This window comes from Ochotona curzoniae, unplaced genomic scaffold, assembly GCF_017591425.1.
Source record: "Ochotona curzoniae isolate NIBS_2020 unplaced genomic scaffold, NIBS_Ocur_1.0 contig_2688, whole genome shotgun sequence".
Taxonomy (NCBI): domain Eukaryota; kingdom Metazoa; phylum Chordata; class Mammalia; order Lagomorpha; family Ochotonidae; genus Ochotona; species Ochotona curzoniae.
The window spans coordinates 136,754-146,946 of NW_024465553.1; the positions used below are offsets into that span (position 1 = coordinate 136,754).

The 10,193-nt window shown below is 52.3% G+C and overlaps 1 pseudogene; it reads right to left on the reverse strand.

Annotated features, from left to right (window-relative positions):
* Positions 1 to 7,189: 7,189 nt before the first annotated feature.
* On the reverse strand, positions 7,190 to 7,738 carry LOC121152810 (annotated as a pseudogene).
* Between the last annotated feature and the right edge of the window lie 2,455 nt (positions 7,739 to 10,193).

The window sequence follows — 10,193 nt, forward strand, 5'->3', positions numbered from 1 at the left end:
GTCGTTGAGACATGGTACTGGTCACTTGGCCCAGCCCTGGTCACAGGTCCTGACCTTGACCCCTGGGCGTGACCTCACCTCTCAACCCTATTACTGACCACAGGACTCTGCTTCCAATTCTGGACCCTGAGTTTGCCCACATGTTCCCGGGGACCACAGCTGACCCTCGCTGCATACACAGAATCCCCATCAGGAACACACAGGGCCTGATCAATAAATTGTGTCCACAGCACTGAATCCGGTGACAGATCCTCAAGTGCAGCTCCACATTCTGTAATTCCAGTTCTCAACTCAGGTCCAGATCTGATCACTCAGTTCTGGTCCGAGGTACAGACCCTGGTCCCAGACCACAGCCGGATCCTGACCATGGACCTGGTGGGCAGGCTCACCTCACATACCTACACACAGGTCCAGATCCCCACGTGGGTCACATCACTGCCTGTCCAGGTCATGCGTGCTGATGTGCATTGTAGTGCCCTGGTCCTGCTCAAAGCTCCTGGGCCTGCTCACGGAGCCCTGATCTGCCAAGGTCACTGAGGCCTGGACCGTGACTAAGCCCTGGGCTTGCTCACTGGCCAACGGCTCAGCTCTGCCAGGACCAGCCTAGCTTCTGCCAGGGCCTGCTCAGGCAGCCAGGGGTGCCCCAGTCAGTCAACTCAGCCAGGCTGTCTCTGGGGGACAGAACCACAGCACAGAGGTCCAGAGGACCCGGCTGGTCATCACACTTCCACTCTGCACCTCCCTTCCCCACAGTCAGGGCCAGACTGAAGGGCACATCACTGCCCTCCAGAGACCAACTCCACAGGCTGAACCCAGAACACACTGAGGCGAGACAACCAGGAAAGTCCTGCATCCACATCAGGAGAGCATTGGAGATTGAGCCTGAATTCCACAGAAAGATTGAGCCTGAGTCCTAGGCGCCTAGTCACCTGGATGGCAGATGCCCCACCCCCGCAGGAAAGGTCAGAACTGAAAAGCAGCAAACACAGCAATGGAGAAAGAGAGGCAAGCAAAAAAGAGACAGGGACAGACCAAGTGAGAGAATCATGGGACACAGAGGGACACAAGGATCACTGGATGTCCAGGCCATGGGCTGGGGCTGCAGATAGCACACCAATTAAGAGCCCACATCCCAAATCAACATCCCAGGCCTGGGTGTGATTGCGGGCTCCAATTCTGACACTGCTTCCGGCTCATGTAGCCCATGGGAAGCAGCAGGGACAGACCCAGTGACCTGATTCCTGCTATGCGCAAGAACCTGAAGATCACAGAATGCTCGGGCCAGAGACCAAGGACAAACCCTGTGGGCAAGGGTCCACTCTGGGGCAATGCGCCTGAGCCACAAAACTGTGTGCTTAGGGTGTCCTTGAAACAGCCACAAACTGACCCCTGTTGAGGGTCACACCGTTACCTCCTGATCATGAAGCAGTGGCTGGGGACCACAAAATGAGGTGAGGCCTAAAAACTGTGTGCAATATCAATCCTCTTTTGGGGTCACACTCTTGCTTCCTGATCATGAAGCAGTGGCTGGGCACCATGAAACGGGGTTGTGCTACCAAGCTTGTGCCACATCAATCCTGTATCTTGGCTCTCCACACAGTTCTATAGAAGGTTATGCCACGAGCCTTCTATAGCAATCACATCTCCGCAGAGACAGGAGCCTGCCCTCTGCCTGCCCCGTTTCCATTGTCTCTATCTTGTGTCTGTCTCATTACTGACTTCACCAGTTGCACTTCACGTCCCTCTCCAGCTCTGTTCAGGCATTCACAACATCAACACCGAGAACAAGAAAATCCTGGGAATACATTTAACCAGGACGTAAAAGACTCCTACAGTGAAAATGACAAGACACGAGTGAAAACAATGAAGAAGACTCAAAAAGAGGAGTCACTTCCCATGTTCATGGATCAGAAGAATTTGCTGTGAAAGTAGCCCTGTTACATAACGAGACTGACAGATTCAATGCAATCTCATCAACACACAACTTCTTCCTTCGCGGCTCTGAGAAGATAATCCCCACATTCCTGTGGCAGCACAGTGACCGCCAACAGCAAGGCATTCTGGGACAAAGCAGCAAAGCTGCAGGCGCAGCAATACCCAATGTTAAGACAAACTACAGAGCTGCCAAAATCAAAACAAAGAGGTAGCAGCAAGGGAGCAGTCACTGAGTCCTTCCAGCAGACACCGCAACCAGATAGAAAAACACACACCAACAAACACTGGCCCATGTGCCCAGTGCCACCCTGCACCCTGACAGAAATCCACACCAACAGACACTGAGTGTTGGCACCGTACCTAACACCACCCTGCACTCAAACCCCAGAAAGCAATCCACATGCCAACAGACACTGAGTGTTGGCAAAGATGCCCAATGCCACCGGGCAGGAGGACAGACTCTTCAAGGAACATCATAGCAAGCACGGGCACACACACTCAACACACACACACATGCACACGGGACAGGAACCAGCATTCCACAATTCCCATCCCATACAAAGAACAACTCCACTGGATCCAAGATCTACAGAGCACCCGAACGTGGAGACCACCAGGAGGGAACACAGAAAACACGTCCAGATGCAGGCATGGCTGAGACTACAAAAGCACGGGCCACCAACACTAAACTAGACAGCAGAGAGTCCCTCAAACTAAGATGCTTCTGCACACAAAGGAACACTCAACACAGGGAAGACACAGACAACAGCATGGGCAAAGCATTGGAAAACTGTCTTTCTGACAAGGATTAGTATCCATGTTGCCAGCCATATCTGTATGTACTGGCTACATGCCGTACCCAAAATGGCGCCGGCCAGAGAATCCACATCTTGGTGTTTGGTGCAGAGTCACGTAGCCTTCGCAGTACTGCGCAGGCGCCTAGCGCATGCGCAGTGAGCTGCGGCGCGGCAGGCACATAAACACTGAGACTGACGAATCCAGTCGCCCAGAACCCTGTGTAATCATGACGCCGACCTATCATCGGCGGAGGCGGGGCCAGACAGCACATAAGAGCAGAAAGCCTGCCGGGATCTGAGCCTCTTTCCTCTTCATGTTGCTGTGCACAATAAATTTTACCGCAGAAGGCTTCGCTCGCGTCTGCGTCTTATTGCTGGGCGGTAAGACACGTGGGCGCGACATATTCAGAAAGAACACACCTGCAGGCAGATGTCTAGGTTATACTGTACCTAGGCATGTGTCACACTTCAGGGAGAAAAGCAGCTAATAGTCCCCCACATTCTGGGCCTGGTTAATGACAGATATGTATTAACGATGCCACTGTGCAGACCAGGCAGAACCAAGCTGCAGCACAAGCGGCTGAATGCCAAGGTGAGGGCAGCTGTGCCAACCTGGGCCACAGCACCCACCAACACAGGTAACACCTGGGATGGAGGGGGTAGGCCCAGTAGGTAGGGCTGCAAGGACTCCCCTGATGGACCATTGCTCCACTGGTGAGTGTGAGAGCTGGGACTGGAGACAGACCAGACTGGACAGGGCTACAAAGCCCATTGGCCTGCATGTGAGCTGGGTTAGGGCCCGAGCCAGGCTGGGCTAAGTAACCATATCCACTGGGCAGGTATGAACCAGAGTAAGTGCAGGCTGGCTGGGCTTTGCTGCAGCATCAGCTGGCAGGTGCTGGGACTGGGGACAAGTCCTGGCAGGCTAGACCATAGAACCACCTGCAAGCTGCAAGACCCATACAGGGAGTAGGCCTTGCAGGGAAATTGTGGGCACCCTTCTGATACGCTGCAGCTCCCACTGGTGAGCATGACAACCAGGCCTGGGAGAGGGCTCGGCTAGACAGCTGGTGGCACCCGTCAGCTTGTGTGTGGGCTGGATGGTGGTGTCAGTTGGGCTGAGCTAGGCTCCAACACCCATTGGTGTGTATGAGAACCAAATGGGATGTGGGATGGATCAGACCAGTCTGCTGCACATACCTGCATGCACTGAGTGTGGCCCTGGTGGGAGTTACTGGGATCACTCCAACGGGGCTACAGTTCCTGCTGGGGTGTGTGAGGGCTGAGTGTGTGGTGGGCAGGGTTGGGCTGGGGTGAAGCATCTATTGGTTTGTATATGAGATGGGGCTGGGGACAGAACTGACCAGGTGACTGCAGCACCACTGTGTTTAGGCTGATGTGGGTGATGGACTGAGCCAGAACCCACACTGGCTGACTCACAGGAGTCAGGTCTGGAGTCACCTCGGGCAGGGTTTCTTTGAGGACACCCCTACACACAACGGGATCACTGAACTCAGAACTTTCACCACGGTGAAAATCACAGCCTATGTGGTCTGACCATGGAGTGCATGTGTCAGAACTGGGTCTTCTTGATTTCTGAACCTTGTGCAGAGGATGGCATGCCCAGATGTTCGTGGAGGTCATGACAGCAGTTCATTGAGGCCTGCAGAGGACATCTAGTACGTGGAGGCCAAATAAATCGGACAGCTCTCCCAGTGACAGCAAGTATCTGGGCAAACAGACTCTAAGGTAGACTAAGCCAGTAATGGAACTTGGAGGATTTCCTCAACCCTGGAACAACAAAACCAACAGTGTCTCAGAACTATCGCAACCACTTGAGCAGTGCCCTCAGAACCTGCCCCACATCGGGGACCCTAGGATGACGTCAGGCGGCCGTCCCCCATTCCCAGACACTGATGCGGCTGGGCTGCTGGGAATGGCCCTCTCCCCTTCTCTCCCAAATTTCCCAGGATACAGGAAGGAAAAAGGAGATTGGAGCCAGTTGTCTCATGCACTTTCCCCATTTCTCAACCCTCCCCACCCTAATCGGTGGCCCATATGAGCATGCATCCCTCTCAACCATGCAATCAGCACAATTAAATGAATTCTATTCTCTTTTTAATGTAAATAGCTTAAAGCATTTAATACCTAAGTAAATCAATCTGTTAATAGTAGTCACAGGCCCTGCGGCGTGGCCTAGCGGCTAAAGTCCTCACCTTGAACGCACCAGGATCCCATATGGGCGCCTGTTCTAATCCCGGCAGCTCCACTTCCATCCAGCTCCCTTCTTGTGGCCTGGGAAAGCAGTCAAGGACGGCCCAAAGCCTTGGGCTCCTGCACCTGTGTGGGATACCCGGAAGAAGTTCCTGGATCCTGGCTTTGGATCGGCATAGTATTGGCCGTTGCGCTCACTTGGGGAGTGAATCATCAGTTGGAAGATCTTCCTCTCTGTCTCTCCTCCTCTCTGTATATCTGACTTTCCAATAAATAAATAAATCTTTAAAAAAATAGTAGTCACAATATAGGCTTATTTCAGAAACTTACATTTATGTCTCTACAAAAAAGTGTACATTTTTTTTCAACCTCAGAACATAAATTAACCGAATCAGTAGTGGTGAAAATCATGGGAAATTTTATACAGCTTCAAAATAAAACAATGGGTACTTTATACTGCTTTGTGTCTCAAATGCTTACAAAATCTGATAAAATCAGACTGAAACAGCTGGTTTTCCCTTTATTCTTTAACAGACAAGTCTAATATTATGGGCAACATTCCTAAAACCTTATGCTTCACAGATTTCAGACATTCGAATACTGCGGCCCCCTTTGATGCCGTTTATTCAGCTCGGGCAAAAAAGCATGTCAACAACTTAGTACATTTTCAAAAATTACTAGCACAAAAGTTTTTTTTTCAAGATTAGAACTACATGTCTTTGTATCTAATGTGTCACTAAAAACGGAAGCCTGCATTTTCTTCAGCAAATAAAACAGCATATTGGCATGCTCTTAATACATTGCTTCTAATGTACACCATGAGTCATAAACTACTTACAACTCCTACTTTGTGAAGAGAACTAGAATGTCAATTTTCTGCAAAGCTGGAAAAAAGCAATACAAAAGTTTTTGAAAGCCTGTGTTTCATATTATACAAAAGTGAGCTGGTTGTTTTCTTCATACGTCAGATCCTGTGTGCAGTTTGTCTGGGACACATGACAGTCACCCTTGAGAATGCTGGAGGCAACTTGGCAGGTCTTACTCTTCATCCGGAAGCAGCAGCTCTTTGATTTCACTGTCTCCGTATCTCCTCTTATAGATTTTGACCACCACCGTTTCCTTAGAAATAACTTCAACGCTTCTCTTGATGTAACTGCTTTTGCATGTTCTTTACTTTCCACAACCAGTGCCTAAATAACAGACTTGCACCTCGATTCACAAACAATACTTTCTTGAGAACTCTTCTTTTTAGGTAGGTTTGCCAGTTCTTTTAATGAGATCAAAAAGAAAAAAAAAAAAAACAGGGAGGCTTTTAGTGCCCGCCAGGTGCACTGAGGACCTCTCCATGATTCACGGTGGGACTGAAGCCTCCAGCAGCTACCAGCTTCCAGACCACCGAGCCACAGTCTGCTGAAGAAAGGCTGCTTCCGCTTCACAACCTCATGGGTTAACTTGCAAGAAAGCCTGATGGAACTATCACTTGACTGTGAAGAAATTTCAGAGGGCAACTGGGAGGTGCTGCTAGAGGCCAGCTGGGATATACTTGCTAAGGAGTGTCTTGAGAAACTAGAGAGCCACTGGGCCGGGAGCTGCTCTTGGAAGCTAGCAAGGCTGCAGCTGCCTGGGAAGTCTTTTCGGAGGTTAGCAGAGATGTGTTTGTTCAGAAGCTGCTCTTGGGGCATTAGTAATGCGCCTGATGAGGAACTGTTTTAAGAAACTGATGATGAAACATTTGCCTCCAAACTGGCTTTAGAAGTTAACCCAGGCCCCACGTGGCAGCCTGGAGGCTAAAGTCCTTGCCTTGTGTGAACCCGGATCCCATATGGGCACCAGTTCTAATCCAGGCAACCCTGCTTCCCATCCAGCTCCCTGCTTGTGGCCTGGGAAAGCAGTCGAGGACGGCCCAAAGCCTTGGGACCTGCACCCATATGGGAGACCCAGAAGTAGCTCCTGACTCCTGGCTTCAGATAGGCGTAGCTTCCGGAAGCACCCAACAAGGGCACGTCCACCTCTGAACTGCTCTGCCAAGCGGGAACTGAAGGGCTCTCCTTTAAAGTACTCTGCTGTCTGGGGTCGGTAGCCTGGGTCACATGACCATTCACACCAGCTTTCACAAAGGAAACCAATGATGCTGCCCAGTGTTTATCTGGCGTGTCTGACTCGGCTTGTCCAGCTCCTGTGGTTACCTGGGAAGAAGCACCTGTGCTTTGACTGGAAACAGATCCATCACCAGCACTGCCGAGCTGTTCTGATCAGAGGTGTCAGAGCTCTGAGTCCGGTTCCCACCACTCTCTAACTTGCTAGATAAACCTGTTCATCTGTTCTCCTGCTGAGCCAACCCACGTCCTCTTCTGGCCGAAATTTTTGCATGATCTTGCTCAACTGTAGAGTTGTTTTTTTCTTCTATGGCATGTTTTTTGAATGGTTCTTCTACCCCACCTTGGCAACCAGTTCATCTTTTGTATGGATTGAAGCATCAGGCACGTTGATGCCTTCAGCAGTACTAAGTATCTTGTCCATTGCTTTTTGAGGGTACTGGCACCCAAAAAAGACATGGTTGGCCCAAGGGATGAAGAAGCAGATGAGCTGTTGCAGCTACCCAGAACGGCTCCTGCTCTCAGCGCCTTCGGCAACCGGGCCAGCGGACCCCAGGCCCCGGCGTTCCGGGGCAGAAACTCACGGTGGTGACGTCAGTACTTTTGACACCTGCTCCGCCCTCCATAGCACAGCTCCACCACCCAGGAGGCCGCTTGCAGGTTATGGCTCAGGAACTCCGACACCTCCTGTGCCATGTTGGAGGCAGTGAGCTGCCAAGGCCGCGTGCAGACACTACACCTGGGAGGGGTGTGCTGGGACCAAGCAGCCCTATCACTGCAGCCAGCATCGGCAGCCTGCCAGAGAAGGCCAAATTCTATTCTTTAAAAACAGAAAGAAAAAATATTCCAAAAGTGACCATAAAGAATCACATAATCCAATTAAACTGCCAAGGAGTGTAAATACACACCAGAGTTAGGAATCACCTCCCTCCAGGGACCGTGGCTAATGTCAGACACACAATAGCACCTACTGGTGAGGATGAGGATGACAAAGGGGTGAGTCCTTATCACAGCAGGGTGCAAACAGGCACAGAAACATGAAGAAAAACGGGGGACCCCTCTAAACTCAGAGCTGCCCCACTGGAACCAGCTCCCCACTCGGGGTGTGAGTAAAGGGTTAAAATCAGCCTGAGAAACACAACCCTAACACCCAGCCTGACAGCAGCAGGATTCAGGAATCCAGACATGGGATCAACAAGGCATCCACCAGCTCCCAAGGGGCTGGCAAGCCAACCTGAGGAGACCCCACAGACACAGACAGACAGGAGTTCACGGCCAGAACAACCCCATCACTTGCTAAGGACATGAGAGCAGGCCGTGGATAAAAGCCACCCCTGGCACATTGTAGACAGGAATGCAGGACGGCCCAGCAGCAGGGATACAGTCAAGTCCCGTGGATGACAGGTCCATTTGCACTTTGGATCCAGAGGAGGTGAGGCTGCCTCAGCAGGCAATGGATGATGACCCTACCCGAATCCATAGCAACAGGAAAGAGGGTTCACCACTCAGCCAGGACACAATACACAGAAAACAACCTGTTCCTACCCATAGGAGACAACCACCAGAGGGAATCAGGTCTGCCCCAGACCACCCACCCACCACACTTCGACACCTTGCTGTGGCGCCCCATCTTAAAGAGGTTCAGACACATAGACATACCACATTCACCAACCAGGCATACCATCGGTGTAGGCTTTGACCCTTGGAGTTGCTCCCAGCCCAAGGCCACCTCACCAGTCACTCAGCACCTCCCTCTGTGATAGGGGTGCTCCACTTGATAGCTAGCTCCCATTTGCAGGTTAGACAGCAAGGACAGTGCAGGAAAGGAGGCCCCCTGCCCTGCCCACCGCCCGGGCCACTCAAGTTAGACACATCTGAGGAAACTGGCTCCAGAGGCTCCGGGCACCTGACCCCTCCTGCCTCACACTGCACCCACTTCAGTTAATGAACTGCATGGAAACACTGGGCTCTGGCCGCTCCCATCCAGCCTCCTGCCACTTAGGTAACTGACTGTGTGGAACCTGTACTGCTCGCCTTTCAATCTGATTGGAGGATGAGAGCTGAACAAAGCTTGACCTGGGCAGCCCAGTGCAGTGGCTCCTGGAGCGTAGTGGGAGCTGCTGCCGACAAGCTAGGCCAAGAAAGACTCCTGCTATCATCCTACACTTCTGTCTGCTGTGATCTCTCACTCTCTGTCTGCTGTTCCCACACAGGGGCACACTCCCTCTACATGTCCCCAACATTCCTCAAGGTCTCCAGGTCATAGTTCTCGCGACACTTCCTTGCGAAAGTCCACATCAAACTCCCACAAAGGCCCCGACTGGAAGGTGCCACATAGACCTGGGAGAGGACTCTGAGTGGGCAAGCAGCAGGTGCTAAGGGCAGAGGGACCGCTTCCTCAGGCCATCAGGCTGCCCAGCAAGCACAGGGAGCTGTGCCTGGTGCCCACTGTCCGGCTTCCTGCTGCTCCTCTTCCCTTCCCTCAGGGCAGCCTTCCCTTTCAGCGCCTTCCAGTTCCTGTGTGTGCTGAAAGGAACAGCCTCAGATCTCAGTACTGTGCTCGGTGCTCCAGGGGAAGTTCCTGTTGCTCCTGAGACACTGACTTGTCCTGGGGCAGGCGATGGCACAGCAGGGAGAGCGAGCTGCGAGAACTCCACACACCTCATGGCAGCTCTGGGATCACATCCTGCTCCAGTCCAGGTCCCAGTGTCCTGCCAACACCTCCCTGGGAGGCAGCAGTGACAACACAAGGACACAACCCACATAGAGACCCGATGGAGTTCCCGGGTTCTGACATCAGCCTTGCCCTTCCAGGCTGTCATCTGTCTCCCTCTTTCTTCTCTCCAACTGTTCTCACATCACAGTGGCCATCCCGCCCTTAGATCAGGTGCAGATCCCTGCAGGAAAAGAAGACACTCGGCCAAGGTGACCACGTCAGGCATCGTCCACACATCCAGAGTTCTCTGTGGTCAGCGCAAGACACTGCAGTCCCAGAACCAGGGCCATCCAACCAGGACCCCTTGGCTACAGGCTCTCCCATGGACTATCCGTGGCCAGGGCACCTTCAGGTTACTCCCTACCATCCAAGGCACAGGTGAGGCTCCCTCAGACAGAAGATCCCAGGCCTCTGACCCAAGCACACCCGGTCCCC